At 54.6% G+C, this 16,469-nt stretch overlaps 1 long non-coding RNA gene across 1 annotated transcript; it reads left to right on the forward strand.

The window, feature by feature from the left end:
• Nucleotides 1-366: 366 nt before the first annotated feature.
• Nucleotides 367-14,188, forward strand: LOC139273365 (uncharacterized). Its single transcript, XR_011595085.1, has 3 exons — nt 367-523; nt 7,741-7,870; nt 14,016-14,188. It is a non-coding gene; the product is annotated as an uncharacterized lncRNA (long non-coding RNA).
• The last annotated feature ends 2,281 nt before the right edge of the window (nt 14,189-16,469 follow it).

The raw sequence follows: 16,469 nt of genomic DNA on the forward strand, positions 1-16,469 counted from the left end.
CATGATGGAAGAGCTGATGTGAGTGTGAGGCCCCCCATGGTAGAAGAGCTGGAGTGTGAGGCCCCCCATGGTGGAAGAGCTGGAGTGTGAGGCCCCCCATGGTGGAAGAGCTGGAGTGTGAGGCCCCCCATGGTGGAAGAGTTGGAGTGTGAGGCCCCCCATGGTGGAAGAGCTCTCCTTCGCACACATCCTGACGTCACAGACAGGAGGGCTGGGCCTGAAATCGCGCTGCTGCCGCTGCGTCGTGACGTCACGCCTTCGCACAATCCGAGCCGAGCGGGAACGTCTTGACGTCATTACGTCTCCTCCACCCCACCGACCCCGTGACGCGCAGCGCGGAAGTCGCAGGGTGAAAGGTCAGCGCCGGCTGAAGATGGCGGTGGCCGGCTCCGGGGACACGGAGCGGGAGAAGCCCCAGCCCCGGCGGGGGAGGAGCGCGGCCCCGGACAGTGAGGGAGAGAGCGCCCGCCCCCCGCGCCGGGAAACCCAAGTCCGGCCGCATCTGGAAACACAACGGCCGCAGGTGAGGGGCCGCGCTCTGATTTGTGCAGGGAGAGAAGGGCCGCGCTCTGATTGGTCCGGGGGGGGGACACTGGGGCACGTGGTGGCAGCTGGGCCGCGCTCTGATTGGTCCCGAGGGTGAAGCGAGACATGGGGCACGTGGGGGAGAAGTGCCGTGCTCTGATTGGTCTCGGGGGTCACGTGTGGGGGGGGGGGGCGGCGAAGGGCCGTGGTCTGAATCGTCCGGGGGGCAGTGGGGTACGTGGGGGGAGAAGGGCCATGCTCGGATTGGTCTGGGGGACAATGCGGTGCGAGGGGCCGCGCTCTGATTGGTCCGGAGGAGACAGGGGCCGCTCTCTGACCCGGGAGAGACAATGCGACACGTGGGAAGACGAGGGCTGATTGGGTTAGAGGACAATGGGCCCATGCTCTGATTGGCCGGGCAGTGAGCGCCCAGTCTCTGATTGGCCGGGCGGTGAGCGCCCAGTCTCTGATTGGCCGGGCAGTGAGCGCCCAGTCCCTGATAGGCTGGGCAGTGAGCGCCCAGTCCCTGATTGGCTGGGCAGTGAGCAGACGGTCACCCCCCACGACCCCGCGGAGGTTCCCGAGTGTAGCCCTGGCCTTGAGCACTATTCCCGGGTCAGAGGCCACCGTCCGCCCAATGACAGGCTTGGCGCCCGATTCGAAAATTGCCCAAGTTAATGACGGCGAGCTCACAGGTCACGCTCGGTCCGAGCGACCGCTTCAACTGGTTCCCTGGGATTGTGGGCATCGCTGGCAAGGCCAGTATTTATTGCCCGTCCCTGATCACCCCGTGAGAAGGTGATGGTGAGCCGCCACCTTGAACTGCTGCAGTCGATGTGGTGAAGGTGCTCCCACAGTGCTGTTCGGGAGGGAGTTCCAGGATTGTGACCCAGCGACTATGAAGGAACGGCGATATATTTCCAAGTCAGGATGGTGTGTGACTCGGAGGGAAACGTGGAGGTGGTGATGTTCCCCTGCGCCTGCTGCCCTTGTCCGTCTAGGTGGTAGAGGTTGCGGGTTTGGGAGGTGCTGCCGGAGAAGCCTTGGTGAGTTGCTGCAGTGCATCTTGTAGATGGTACACACTGCAGCCACGGTGTGCCGGTGATGGAGGGAGTGAAACATAGAAACAATAGAAACATAGAAAATAGTTGCAGGAGTAGGCCATTCGGCCCTTCGAGCCTGCACCGCCATTCAATATGATCATGGCTGATCATGCAACTTCAGTACCCCATTCCTGCTTTCTCTCTGTACCCCTTGATCCATTTAGCCGTAAGGGCCACATCTCACTCCCTTTTGAATATATCTAACGAAATGGCCTCAATAACTTTCTGTGGTAGAGAATTCCACAGGTTCACAATTCTCTGAGTGAAGAAGTTTCTCCTCATCTCGGTCCTAAATGGCTTACCCCTTATCCTTAGACTGTGACCCCTGGTTCTGGACTTCCCCAACATTGGGAACATTCTTCCTGCATCTAACCTGTCCAGTCCCTTCAGAATTTTATGTTTCTATGAGATCCCCTCTCATTCTTCTAAATTCCAGTGATTATAAACCTAGTCAATCCAGTCTTTCTTCATATGTCAGTCCTGCCATCCGGGGAATCAGTCTAGTGAACCTTCGCTGCACTCCCTCAATAGTAAGAATGTCCTTCCTCTGATTAGGAGACCAAAACTGTACACACTACTCAAGGTGTGGCCTCACCAAGGCCCTGTACAACTGCAGTAAGACCTCCCGACTTCTATACTCAATTCCTCTCGCTATGAAGGCCAACATGCAATTTGCCACCTTCACCGCCTGCTGCACCTGCTTACCTACCTTCAATGACTGATGTACCACGACACCCAGGTCTCGTTGCGCTTCCCCTTTTCCTAATCTGTCACCATTCAGATAATATGCTGCCTTCCTGTTTTTTCCACCAAAGTGGATAGCCTCACATTTATCTACATTATACTGCATCTGCCATGCATTTGCCCACTCACCTACCCTGTCCAAGTCACCTGCAGCCTCTTAGCATCCACCTTGCAGCTCACACCGCCACCCAGCTTAGTGTCATCTGCAAACTTGGAGATATTACACTCAATTCCTTCATCTTAATCATTAATGTATGTTAAAGGTGGTGGGTAGCGTGTCGACCAAGCGAGCTGCTTTGTCGTGGATGGTGTCGAGCATATTGTGTTGTTGGAACTGCAACTCGTCCAGGCAAGTGGAGAATGTTCCATCACACTCCTGACTTGTGTCTTGTATATGGTGGAAAGGCTTTTAGGAGTCAGGAGGTGAGACACTCGCTGCAGAATACCCAGCCTCTAACCTGCTCTTGTGGCCACAGTATTTGTGTGGCTGGTCCAGTTAAGTTTCTGGTCAATAATGACCCCCCCAGGATGTTGATGGTGGGAGATTCGGCGATGGTAATGCCATTGAATGTCAAGGGACAGTGGTTAGACTCTCACTTATTAGAGATGGTCATTGCCTGGCACTTGTGTGGCGCGAATATTACTTCCCTCATGTTTGCAAAATTGCTGGAGTTCTTTGATGTAACGAACAGGGTGGATAAAGGGGAAACCAGTGGATGTGGTGTATTTGGATTTCCAGAAGTCATTTGACAAGGTGCCACATAAAAGGTTACTGCACAAGATAAAAGTTCATGGGGTTGGGGGTAATATATTCGCATGAATAGAGGATTGGCTAACTAACAGAAATCAGAGAGTCGGGATAAATGGTTCATTCTCTGGTTGGCAAACAGTAACTAGTGGGGTGCCACAGAGATCAGTGCTGGGAGAGAGGGGCGGGGGGAGTTAGATGAAGGAGTTAGATGAAGTCCTTACTACTAGGGGAATCAAGGGATATGGTGAGAAAGCAGGAATGGGGTACTGAAGTTGCATGTTCAGCCATGAACTCATTGAATGGCGGTGCAGGCTAGAAGGGCCGAATGGCCTACTCCTGCACCTATTTTCTATGCTTCTATGAGAGAGAGACTGGGGGGGCGGGTAGAGAGAGAGAGACTGGGGGGGGGGAAGAGAGAGAGAGAGACTAGGGGGGGTGGAGAGAGAGAGACTAGGGGGGGAAGAGAGAGAGAGTGTGACTGGGGGACTGGGGGGGGGAGAGAGTGTGACTGGGGGGGAGGAGAGAGTGTGACTGGGGGGGAGGAGAGAGTGTGACTGGGGGGGAGGAGAGAGTGTGACTGGGGGGGAGGAGAGAGTGTGACTGGGGGGGAGGAGAGAGTGTGACTGGGGGGGAGGAGAGAGTGTGACTGGGGGACTGGGGGGGGGGAGAGAGTGTGATTGGGGTGGGGAGAGAGTGTGACTGGGGGGGAGGAGAGAGTGTGACTGGGGGGGAGGAGAGAGTGTGACTGGGGGGGAGGAGAGAGTGTGACTGGGGGACTGGGGGGGGAGAGAGTGTGATTGGGGTGGGGAGAGAGTGTGACTGGGGTGGGGAGAGAGTGTGACTGGGGGGGGGGAGAGAGTGTGACTGGGGGGGGAGGAGAGAGTGTGACTGGGGGGGGAGGAGAGAGTGTGACTGGGGGGGGAGGAGAGAGTGTGACTGGGGGGGGAGGAGAGAGTGTGACTGGGGGGGGAGGAGAGAGTGTGACTGGGGGGGGAGGAGAGAGTGTGACTGGGGGGGGAGGAGAGAGTGTGACTGGGGGGGGAGGAGAGAGTGTGACTGGGGGGGGAGGAGAGAGTGTGACTGGGGGGGGAGGAGAGAGTGTGACTGGGGGGGGAGGAGAGAGTGTGACTGGGGGGGAGGAGAGAGTGTGACTGGGGGGGGAGGAGAGAGTGTGACTGGGGGGGAGAGAGAGAGACTAGGGGGGTGAGAGAGAGAAACTAGAGGGGGGAGAGAGCGAGAGATTGGGGGGGGAGAGAGAGACTGGGGGGGGGAGAGAGTGTGACTGGGGAGGGGAGAGAGTGTTACTGGAGTGGGGGGAGAGAGTGTGACTGGGGGGAGGAGAGAGTGTGACTGGGGGGGGAGAGTGTGACTGGGGGGGAGGAGAGAGTGTGACTGGGGGGGGAAGAGTGTTACTGGGGGGGAGAGAGAGAGAGACTTAGGGGGGGAAGAGAGAGAAACTAGGGGGGGAGAGAGAGAAACTTGGGGGGGGGGAGAGAGAGAGACTGGGGGGGGAGAGAGAGTGAGAGACGGGGGGGGGGGGAGAGAGAGAGAGAGAGAGAGAGAGAGAGACTGGGGGGGGGGAGAGAGAGAGAGAGACTGGGGGGGGAGAGAGAGAGAGACTGGGGGGAGAGAGAGAGAGAGACTGGGGGGAGAGAGAGAGAGAGACTGGGGGGGGAGAGAGAGAGAGACTGGGGGGGGAGAGAGAGAGAGACTGGGGGGGGAGAGAGAGAGAGACTGGGGGGGGAGAGAGAGAGAGACTGGGGGGGGAGAGAGAGAGAGACTGGGGGGGGAGAGAGAGAGAGACTGGGGGGGGAGAGAGAGAGAGACTGGGGGGGGAGAGAGAGAGAGAGACTGGGGGGGGGAGAGAGAGAGAGACTGGGGGGGGGAGAGAGAGAGAGACTGGGGGGGAGAGAGAGAGAGACTGGGGGGGAGAGAGAGAGAGACTGGGGGGGGAGAGAGAGAGAGACTGGGGGGGGAGAGAGAGAGAGACGGGGGGTAGAGAGAGAGAGACTGGGGGGGGGGAGAGAGAGAGACTGGGGGGGGGGAGAGAGAGAGACTGGGCGGGGGGAGAGCGAGTGTGACGGGGGGGGGAGAGAGACTAGGGGGGGGAGAGAGAGAGACTAGGGGGGGGAGAGAGAGAGACTAGGGGGGGGAGAGAGAGAGAGAGACTGGGGGGTGGGAGAGAGAGAGACTGGGGGGTGGGAGAGAGAGAGACTGGGGGGTGGGAGAGAGAGAGACTGGGGGGGGGAGAGAGAGAGAGATAGACTGGGGGGGGGAGAGAGAGAGAGATAGACTGGGGGGGGGAGAGAGAGAGAGATAGACTGGGGGGGGGAGAGAGAGAGAGATAGACTGGGGGGGGAGAGAGAGAGAGAGATAGACTGGGGGGGGAGAGAGAGACTGGGGGGTGGAGAGAGAGTGAGAGGGAGTGAGAGAGAGAGACTGGGGGGTGGAGAGAGAGTGAGAGGGAGTGAGAGAGAGACTGGGGGGGACAGACAGAGAGAGAGAGAGAGACTGGGGGGGACAGACAGAGAGAGAGCGAGAGACTGGGGGGGGGGGGGGGGGGGGACAGACATAGAGAGAGAGACTCGGGGGGTGGGGGGGGGGGGGGACAGACAGACAGAGAGAGAGAGACCTGGGGGGGGACAGACAGACAGAGAGAGAGAGACTCGGGGGGGGGGGGGGGGGGACAGACAGAGAGAGAGAGAGAGACTCGGGGGGGGGGGACAGACAGACAGAGAGAGAGAGTGACTGGGGGGGGGCAGACAGAGAGAGAGACTGAGGGGGGGGGGAACAGACAGAGAGAGTGACCAGGCGGGCGGGGGGACAGAGAGAGAGAGAGAGAGAGAGACTGGGGGGGGGGGACAGAGAGAGAGAGAGAGAGACTGGGGGGGGGGGGGGGGACAGACAGAGAGAGAGCGAGTGACTTGGGGGGGGGGGGACAGACAGAGAGAGAGAGTGACTGGGGGGGGGGAAACAGACAGAGAGAGAGAGAGTGACTGGGGGGAGGGAGACAGAGAGAGAGAGAGAGACTGGGGGGGGGGACAGACAGAGAGAGAGAGTGACTGGGGGGGGGACAGACAGAGAGAGAGAGTGACTGGGGGTGGGAGAGAGAGAGAGAGACTGGGGGGGACAGACAGAGAGAGAGAGAGAGAGAGTGACTGGGGGGGGACAGACAGAGAGAGAGACTGGGGGGGGACAGACAGACAGAGAGAGTGACTGGGGTGGGGTAACAGACAGAGAGAGAGGGAGAGAGAGACTGGGGGAGGCAGACAGAGAGAGAGAATGACTGGGGGAGGGGGACAGACAGAGAGAGAGAGAGTGAGAGAGAGAGAGAGAGAGAGAGAGACTGGGGGGGGCGGGGGGCAGAGAGAGGGAGAGAGACTGGGGGGGGCAGAGAGAGAGAGACTGCGGGGGGGGGAAAGAGAGAGAGAGACTGGGGGGGGAAGAGAGAGAGAGAGACTGGGGGGGAAGAGAGAGAGAGAGACTGGGGGGGGGGGTGGGAGAGAGAGAGAGACTTGGGGGGGGGGGGGGGGAGGGAGAGAGAGAGAGAGAGAGAGAGAGAGAGAGAGACTGGGGGTGGGGGAGAGAGAAAGACGGGTGGGGGACAGACAGAGAGAGAGAGACTGAGGGGGGTGGAAGAGAGACTGGGGGAGGCAGAGAGAGACTGGGGGGGAGGGGGAGGGAGAGAGACTGGGGGGAGGGGGAGGGAGAGAGAGACTGGGGGGGAGGGGAGGGTGAGAGAGACTCGCGGGGGGGGGCGCGAGAGAGAGAAGGAGAGAGAGACTGGGGAGAGAGAGAGAGAGACTGGGGAGAGAGAGAGAGAGACTGGGGAGAGAGAGAGAGAGACTGGGGAGAGAGAGAGAGAGAGACTGGGGAGAGAGAGAGAGAGAGAGAGACTGGGGGGAGGGAGAGAGAGACTGGGGGGAGGGAGAGAGAGACTGGGGGGAGAGAGAGAGAGACTGGGGGGGAGGGGAGGGAGAGACTAGGGGGTGGGGGGGAGTGAGAGAGACTGGAGGGAGGGGGGAGGGAGAGAGAGAGAGCGAGAGGGAGAGAGAGAGAGACTGGGGGGAGAGAGAGAGAGAGAGAGAGATTGAGACTGGGGAGGGAGGGAGGGAGGGAGGGAGAGAGAGAGAGAGAGAGAGAGAGACGGGGGGAGAGGGAGGGAGAGAGAGACTGGGGGGCGGAGAGAGAGAGAGAGAGAGAGAGAGAGAGAGACTGGGGGGGGGGGGGGGAGAGAGAGAGAGAGAGAGAGACTGGGGAGGGTAGAGGGAGAGAGAGACTGGGGGGGTGGGGAGGAAAGAGAGAGAGAGAGAGAAAGAGAGAGTCTGGTGGGGGGAGAGAGAGAGAGAGAGAGAGAGAGAGACGGGGGGAGAGAGAGACTTGGGAGAGAGATTGGTGGGAGAGAGTGAGACTGCGGCGGGGGGGGGGGAGCGAGAGAGAGAGTGAGACTGGGGGGGTGAGAGTGAGAGAAAATGAGAGAGAGACTGGGGAGGGCGGGCGGGAGAGAGAGAAAAACTGGGGAGAGATGGAGAGAGAGAGACTGGGTCGGGGGGAGAGAGAGAGCCAGCCACACAGACACAGACAGACTCTCTGACCCCCTCCCTCCCTATGTTGCAGGTTCTCCGAGATGGTACGGGATAAACCGCTTTGCACGACCTGGGAGAATAAGATGGCAGCGCGGAGGGAGCACCAGATGGTGAAAGAGTTGGTCCGGCAGCTCCAGGAAGGCCGGCGGAGGGAGAAAGAGGTGGGTGCCTCGTGGGGGGAGGGGGGGCAGACCCCCAGAGTCCCCCAAACAGCAGCCGGGACAAGGGCTGTGCTGCCCGAGAACAGGGGGGAACGAGCGGAGTGGGTGGGGTGTCTCTGAGTGGCAGAGGGGGAGCGGGTTGGATTGATGTCCCTTGCTTCTCTCCCCATTCCGCCCCTCCACCCGCCCCGGTTCCTCGAGGGGATGAAGTGTGTGGTTCACTGGGGAGCGGTAAACTGAATCCCGGCCAAATTGAGCCTTCGTCGCTGTTAAGTAAGCACTGCTTGACTTCCCAGCTGGGATCCAGGACTTCCTGCTCACGGCTGGGGTGAGCTGTTGAAGCTGCAGTGCCACCACTGGCCGGAGAGTGTAATTACAATGTGATGTATTTACATTGGAATAGTACAGCACTCGGTATCAAGCTCATGGTCTACAGGGCTGTAGTAATACCCACCCTCCTGTATGGCTAAGAGACAGGGACCATGTACAGCAGACACCTCAAGTCGCTGGAGAAATACCACCAACGATGTCTCCGCAAGATCCTACAAATCCCCTGGGAGGACAGACGCACCAACGTTAGCGTCCTCGACCAGGCCAACATCCCCAGCATTGAAGCACTGACCACACTCGACCAGCTCCACTGGGCAGGCTGCATTGTCCGCATGCCCCAGACACGAGACTCCCAAAGCAAGCGCTCTACTCGGAACTCCTTCATGGCAAACGAGCCAAATGTGGGCAGAGGAAACATTACAGGGACACCCTCAAAGCCTCCCTGATAAAGTGCAACATCCCCACCGACACCTGGGAGACCTTGGCCAAAGACCAAAGACCTAAGTGGAGGAAGTGCATCCAGGAGGGCGCTGAGCATGCAGAGACCACGCGCAGGCAGCAGAAGGAGCGTGTGGCAAACCTGTCCCACCCACCCCTTCCCTCAACGACTATCTGTCCCACCTGTGACAGGGACTGTGGTTCCTGTATTGGAGTGTACAGCCACCTAAGGACTCCCTTTTAGAGTGGAAGCAAGTCTTCCTCGATTCCGAGGGACTGCCTATGATGATGATGATGAGTACAGCACAGAAAGAGACAATTGGGCCCATCGAGTCCGTGCCGACTCTGTGACAGAGCGACCCAATCAGTCCCACACTCCCCCCTGCTCTTTCCCCACAGCCCGGCACATTTCCCCCTTCCAGTATTTATCCAATTCCCCCGTTTGAAAGTTACTATTGAATCTGCCCCACGGCCCTTTCAGGCAGCGTGTTACATAAGAAATAGGAACAGGAGTAGGCCATCATCCCCTCGAGCCTCCCAAGGGCAGGTACAGCACGGGGTTAGATACAGAGTAAAGCTCCCTCGACACTGCCCCATCAAACACTTCCAGGGCAGGTACAGCGCGGAGTTACATACAGAGTAAAGCTCCCTCTACACTGCCCCATAAAAAACTCCCAGGGCAGGTACAGCACAAGGTTAGATACAGAGTAAAGATCCCTCTACACTGTCCCAGCAAACAGTCCCAGGGCAGGTACATCACAGGGCTGGATACAGAGTAAAGCTCTCACTACACTGTCCCATCCAACACTCCCAGGGCAGGTACAGGGGGTTAAATACAGAATAAAGCTCCCTCGACACTGTCCAATCAAACACTCCCAGGGCAGGTACAGCATGGGTTAGAGACAGAGTAAACCTCCCTCGACACTGTCCCCAACAAACTCTCCCAGGGCAGGTACAGCACAGGGTTAGATACAGAGTAAATCTCCCTCTACACTGCCCCCATCAAACACTCCCAGAGCAGGTACAGCACTGGGTTAGATACAGAGTAAAGCTCCTTCTACACTGTCCCATCAAACACTCCCAGGGCAAGTACATCAGGGGGCTAGATACAGAGTAAAGCTCCCTCGATACTCTCCCATCAAACACTCCCAGGGCAGGTACAGCACTAGGTTAGATACAGAGTAAAGCACCCTCTACACATAGAAACATAATTACATAGAAAATAGGTGCAGGAGTAGGCCATTCGGCCCTTCGAGCCTGCACTACCATTCAATAAGATCATGGCTGATCATTCCCTTAGTACCCCTTTCCTGCTTTCCCTCCATACCCCTTGATCCCTTTAGCCAGAAGGGCCATATCCAACTCCCTCTTGAATATATCCAATGAACTGGCATCAACAACACTCTGCGGCAGGGAATTCCCCAGGTTAACAACTCTCTGAGTGAAGAAGTTTCTCCTCATCTCAGTCCTCAATGGCCTACCCCTTATCCTACGACTGTGTCCCCTGGTTCTGGACTTTCCCAACATCGGGAACATTCTTCCTGCATCTAACCTGTCCAGTCCTGTCAGAATCTTATAAGTTTATATGAGATCCTCTCTCATCCTTCTAAACTCCAGTGTATAAAGGCCCAGGTGATCCAGTCTCTCCTCATACGTCAGTCCAGCCATCCCTGGAATCAGTCTGGTGGACCTTCGCTGCACTTACTCAATAGCAAGAACGACCTTCCTCAGGTTAGGAGACCAAAACTGAACACAATATTCCAGGTGAGGCCTCACTAAGGCCCTGTACACCTGCAGTAAGACTTCCCTGCTCCTATACTCAAATCCCCAAGCTATGAAGGCCAACATACTATTCGCCTTCTTCACCACCTGCTGTACCTGCATGCCAACTTTCAATGACTGATGAACCATGTCACCCAGGTCTCGTTGCACCTTCCCTTTTCCTAATCTGCCGCCATTCAGATAATATTCTGCCTCCGTGTTTTTGCCCCAAAGTGGATAACCTCACATTTATCCACATTATACTGTGTCTGCCATGTATTTGCCCACTCACCTAATCTGTCCAAGTTACCCTGCAGCCTCTTAGCATCCTCCTCACGACTCACACCGCCACCCAGTTAAGTGTCATCTGCAAACTTGGAGATATTACACTCAATTCCTTCATCTAAATCATTAATGTATATTGTAAAGAGCTGGGGTCCCAGCACTGAGCCCTGCATCCCTCCACTAGTCACTGCCTGCCATTCTGAAAAGGACCCGTTTATCCCGACTCTCTGCTTCCTGTCTGCCAACCAGTTCTCTATCCACGTCAGTACATTACCCCCATACCATGTGCTTTGATTTTGTACACCAATCTCTTGTGTGGGACCTTGTCAAAAGCCTTTTGAAAGTCTAAATGCACCACATCCACTGGTTCTCCCTTGTCCACTCTGCTAGTTACATCTTCAAAAAATTCCAGAAGATTCGTCCAGTATGATTTCCCCTTCATAAATCCATGCTGACTTGGACCGATCCTGTCACTGCTTTCCAAATGCTATTTCATCCTTAATGATTGATTCCAACATTTTCCCCACTACTGATGTGAGGCTAACTGGTCTATAATTACCCGTTTTATCTCTCCCTCCTTTTTAAAAAAAATGGTGTTACATTAGCTACCCTCTAGTCCATGGGAATGATCCAGAGTCGATAGACTGTTGGAAAATGATCACCAATGCATCCACTATTTCTAGGGCCACTTCTTTAAATACTCCGGGATGCAGACTATCAGGCCCCGGGGATTTATCGGCCTTCAATCCCATCAATTTCCCGAACACAATTTCCCGTCTAATAAGGATATCCTTCAGTTCCTCCTTCTCACTAGACCCTCGGTCCCCTAGTACACCCGGAAGATTATTTGTGTCTTCCTTCACGAAGACAGAACCAAAGTATTTGTTCAATTGGTCTGCCATTTCTTTGTTCCCCATTTATAAATTCACCTGAATCCGACTGCAAGGGACCTACGTTTGTCTTCACTAATCTTTTTCTCTTCACATATCTAGAGAAGCTATTGCAGTCAGTTTTTATGTTCCTGGCAAGCTTCCTCTTGTACTCTATTTCCCCCCTCTTAATTAGACCCTAAGTCCTCCTCTGCTGAATTCTAAATTTCTGCCAGTCCTCAGGGTTGCTGCTTTTTTCTGGCCAATTTATATGCCTCTTCCTTGGATTTAACACTAGCCTTAATTTCCCTTGTTAGCCACGGTTGAGCCACCTTACCCATTTTATTTTTACTCCAGACTGGGATGTACATTTGTTGAAGTTCATCCATGTGATCTTTAAATGTTTGCCATTGCCTATCCACCGTCAACCTTTTAAGTATCATTTGCCAGTCTATTCTAGCCAATTCACGCCTCATACCGTCGAAGTTACCTTTCCTTAAGTTCAGGACCCTAGTTTCTGAATTAACTGTGTCACTCTCCATCTTAATAAAGAATTCTACCATATTATGGTCACTCTTCCTCAAGGGGCCTCGCACAACAAGATTGCCAATTAGTCCTTTCTCATTACACATCACCCAGTCTAGGATAGAGTCATGGCCAGCTCTCCAGTTGGTTCCTCGACATATTGGTCGAGAAAACTATCCCTAATACACTCCAGGAAAATGAACTCCACCGCATTGCTACCAGTTTGGTTAGCCCAATCAATATGTAGATTAAAGTCGCCCATGATAACTGCTGTACCTTTATTGCACACATCCCTTATTTCTTGTTTGATGCTGTCCCCAACTTCACTACTACTGTTTGGTGGTCTATACACAACTCCCACTAGCGTTTTCTGCCCTTTGGAATTCCGCAGCTCCACCAATACCGATTCCACATCATCCAGGCTAATGTCCCTCCTTACAATTGCATTAATTTCCTCTTTGACCAGCAACGCCACCCCGCCTCCTTTTCCTTTCTGTCTATCCTTCCGAAATGTTGAATACCCTTGGATGTTGAGTTCCCAGCCTTGGTCACCCTGGAGCTATGTCTCCGTGATGCCAATTACATCATATCCGTTAACTGCTATCTGCGCAGTTAATTCATCCACCTTATTCCGAATACTCCTCGCATTGAGGCACAGAGCCTTCAGACTTGTCTTTTCAACACACTTTGCCCCTTGAGAATTTTGCTGTGACATGGCCCTTTTTGGTTTTTGCCTTGGGTTTCTCTGCCCTCCACTTTTACTATTCTCCTTTCTATCTTTTGCTTCTGCCTCCATTTTATTTCCGTCAGTCTCTCTGCATAGGTTCCCATCCCCCTGCCATATTAGTTTAACTCCTCCCAAACAGCACTAGCAAACACTCCCCCTCGGACATTGGTTCCGGTCCTGCCCAGGTGCAGGCCGTCCAGTTTGTACTGATCCCACCTCCCCGAGAACCGGTTCCAATGTCCCAGGAATTTGAATCTCTCCCTTGTGCACCACTCCTCAAGCCACGTATCCATCTGAGCTATCCTGCGATTCCTACTCTGACTAGCACGTGGCACTGATAGCAATCCTGAGATTACTACTTTTGAGGTCCTACTTTTTAATTCAGCTCCTAGCTCCCTAAATTCATCACATAGGACCTCATCCCATTTTTTACCTATATCGTTGGTACCTATATGCACCATGACAACTGGCTATTCACCCTCCCTTTTCAGAATGTCCTGCACCCGCTCCGAGACATCCTTGACCCTTGCACCAGGGAGGCAACATACCATCCTGGAGTCTCAGTTGCGGCCTCAGAAACGCCTATCTATTCCCCTTACAATCGAATCCCCTATCACTATCGCTCTCCCACTCTTTTTCCTGCCCTCCTGTGCAGCAGAGCCACCCACGGTGCCATGAACTTGGCTGCTGCTGCTCTCCCCTGATGAGTCATCCCCCTCAACGGTACCCAAAGCGGTGTATCTGTTTTGCAGGGGGATGACTGCAGGGGACCCCTGCACTACCTTCCTTGCACTGCTCTTCCTGTTGGTCACCCATTCCCTATCTGGCTGTGTACCCTTTACCTGCGGTAAGACCAACTCGCTAAACGTGCTGTTCACGTCATTCTCAGCATCGTGGATGCTCCAGAGTGAATCCACCCGCAGCTCCAGTGCCACAATGCGGTCCGTCAGGAGCTGCAGGCGGATACACTTCCCGCACACGTCGTCGTCAGGGACATGACTTCCCACATAGTACAGGAGGAGCATAACACGTGTTCGAGCTCTCCTGCCATGACTTAACCCCGAGATTAACTTCATTTGGCAACAACAATGCTAAAGATTACTTACTGATAAAGAAAAACGACTCACCAATCCCCAGCCAATCACTTCCCCCCTTGGCTGTGACGTCACCTTTCGATTTCTTTCTACTTTTTTTTGCCTCCCTGCTGCAGCTGCACCAGCCTCGCCTCTCCGATGTCCCGCTGGCTGTTCGACGAAGCTAGGCCTCTCCGACGTCCCACTCCTCCTCCTCCGATCTCCCGCTGGCTGGTCGACGACGCTAGGCCTCTCCGACGTCCCGCTCTGCCTCCTCCGATCTCCCGCTGGCTGGTCGACGACGCTGTGCCTTTGGTAGGCCTCTCCGACGTCCCACTCCGCCGCCTCCTAGCTCTGTCCCATCACTGTCCCATCAAACACTCCCAGCGCAGGTACAGCACGGGGTTAGATAGAGAGTAAAGCTCCCTCTACACTGCCCCATCAAACACTCCCAGGGCAGGTACAGCACAGGGTTAGATGCAGAGTAACACTCCCTCTACATTCCCAGGGCAGGTACAGCACGGGTTCGATTCAGAGTAAACCTCCCTCGACACTGTCCCCAACAAACACTCCCAGGGTAGGTGCAGCACGGGGTTAGATACAGAGTAAAGCTCCCTCTACACTGTCCCATCAAACACTCCCAGGGCAGGTACAACACGGGTTAGATGCAGAGTAAAGCTCCCTCTGCACTGTCCCATCAAACACTGCCAGCCCATAATGAGCAAGGCTCTGGGAGGTTGGTTGCTCGGTACTGCAGGGATGTCATAAAGCAGGGCCATTCAGCCCAGCCCCCCTCCTTGTCCCTTTAAAGATGGAGAGCTGGGACATCCTGTCTCAACATACATCCCCCTGTTCATACTGAGAATCCCTGGCGACTGATCAAGGCTGGTTCCCCTCCCTCTCCTCCCCTGAAGGTGCTGACTCATAAGAACATAAGGAATACGAGTAGGCCATAAGGCCCCTCAAGCCTGCTCCGCCATTTAATGCGATCATGGCTGATCCGATCATGGACTCGGGTCCACTTCCCCGCTGTGCCCCATAACCCCTTATCCCCTTATCGGTTAAAAAACTGTCTATATCTATCTTAAATTTATTCAATGTCTCAGCTTCCGCAGCTCTCTGAAACAGCGATTTCTACACATTTACAACCCTCTGAGAGAAGAAATTCCTCTTCATCTCAGTTTTAAATGGGCGGCCCCTTATTCTAAGATTATGCCCTCGAGTTCCAGTCCCCCATCAGTGGAAACATCCTCTCTGCATCTACCTTGTCGAGCCCCCTCATAATCTTATACATTTCGATAAGATCACCTCTCATTCTTCTAAATTCCAATGAGTAGAGGTCCAACCTCTTCATCCTTTCCTCATAAGTCAACCCCCTCATCCCTGGAATCAACCTAATGAACCTTCTCTGAACTGCCTCCAAAGCAAGTATATCCTTTCGTAAATATGGAAACCTAAACTGCACGCAGTATTCCAGGTGTGGCCTCACCAATATCCTGTATGGCTGCAGCAAGACTCTTGCTGGGCTCAGTTCTACACTCACAGGTTCCCCTCCCTCTCCTCCCATGAAGGTGCTGGCTCATACGAAATAGGTGCCCAACTCTCTCTCTCTCTCTCTCTCTCTCTGTAACCTCCTCCAGCCGTATACCCCTCCCTATCTCTGTAACCTACTCCAGTCCCTACAACCCTCCATATCTCTACAACCTCCTCCAACCCTCCCTATCTCTAGCCTCCTACAACCCTCCCCATTTCTAACCTCCTCCAACCCTACAACCCTCCCTATCTCTGTAACCTCCTCCAGCCCTCCCTATCTCTCTAACCTCCTCCAGCCCCTGCACCCCTCCCTATCTCTCTAACCTCCTCCCCCCTACACCCCTCCCTATCTCTGCCTCCTCCTCCAGCCTCTAAACCCTTCCCTAGCTCTGTAACCTCATGCAGTCCCTACACCCCTCCCTATCTCTGTAACCTCATGCAGTCCCTATACCCCTCCCTATCTCTATAACCTCCTCCAGTCCCTACACCCCTCCCTATCTCTATAACCTCCTCCAATCCCTACACCGCTCCCTATCTCTGTAACCTCCTCAAGTCCCTACACCGCTCCCAGATCTCTGAGCTCTTCAAATACTGTGCATCCCTAATTTAATGACCCCACCATTGGCAGCTGTTCCTTCATCCGCCAAGGTCCTAAGTCTCCTCCTCCTCTCCTTGAAGACGTTCCTGGAAAAAAAGCTACCTTGATCAAGTCACCTGTCCTAATATCTCCTCATGTGGCTTGGTGTGAAATGTGGGTCTGATTTTCGCTCCCGTTCAGCGCCATGGGTTATCACGATGAAAGCGCGCTACAAATGCAGAGTTTTGGAAACAACATGCACTGGTTCAATGAGGTCTGACTGTTTTGAAGGCGCCATATAAATGCAGGTGTTGCTGTTTCCACAAGAGCACAGCAGGCGAAGAGAAGTCCTGAAGGAGTTTATTTTTAAATTATAAAACTATAAAGAGTTTTGTAGGCTTCGTTCCCCGTTAGATTTTTTGGGGAGGGGAGTGGGGGGTTTGAGGAGTACCCCATCTAACTCGAATTATGCAGAAGCATT

Source organism: Pristiophorus japonicus, chromosome 9, assembly GCF_044704955.1.
Source record: "Pristiophorus japonicus isolate sPriJap1 chromosome 9, sPriJap1.hap1, whole genome shotgun sequence".
Lineage (NCBI taxonomy): Eukaryota > Metazoa > Chordata > Chondrichthyes > Pristiophoridae > Pristiophorus > Pristiophorus japonicus.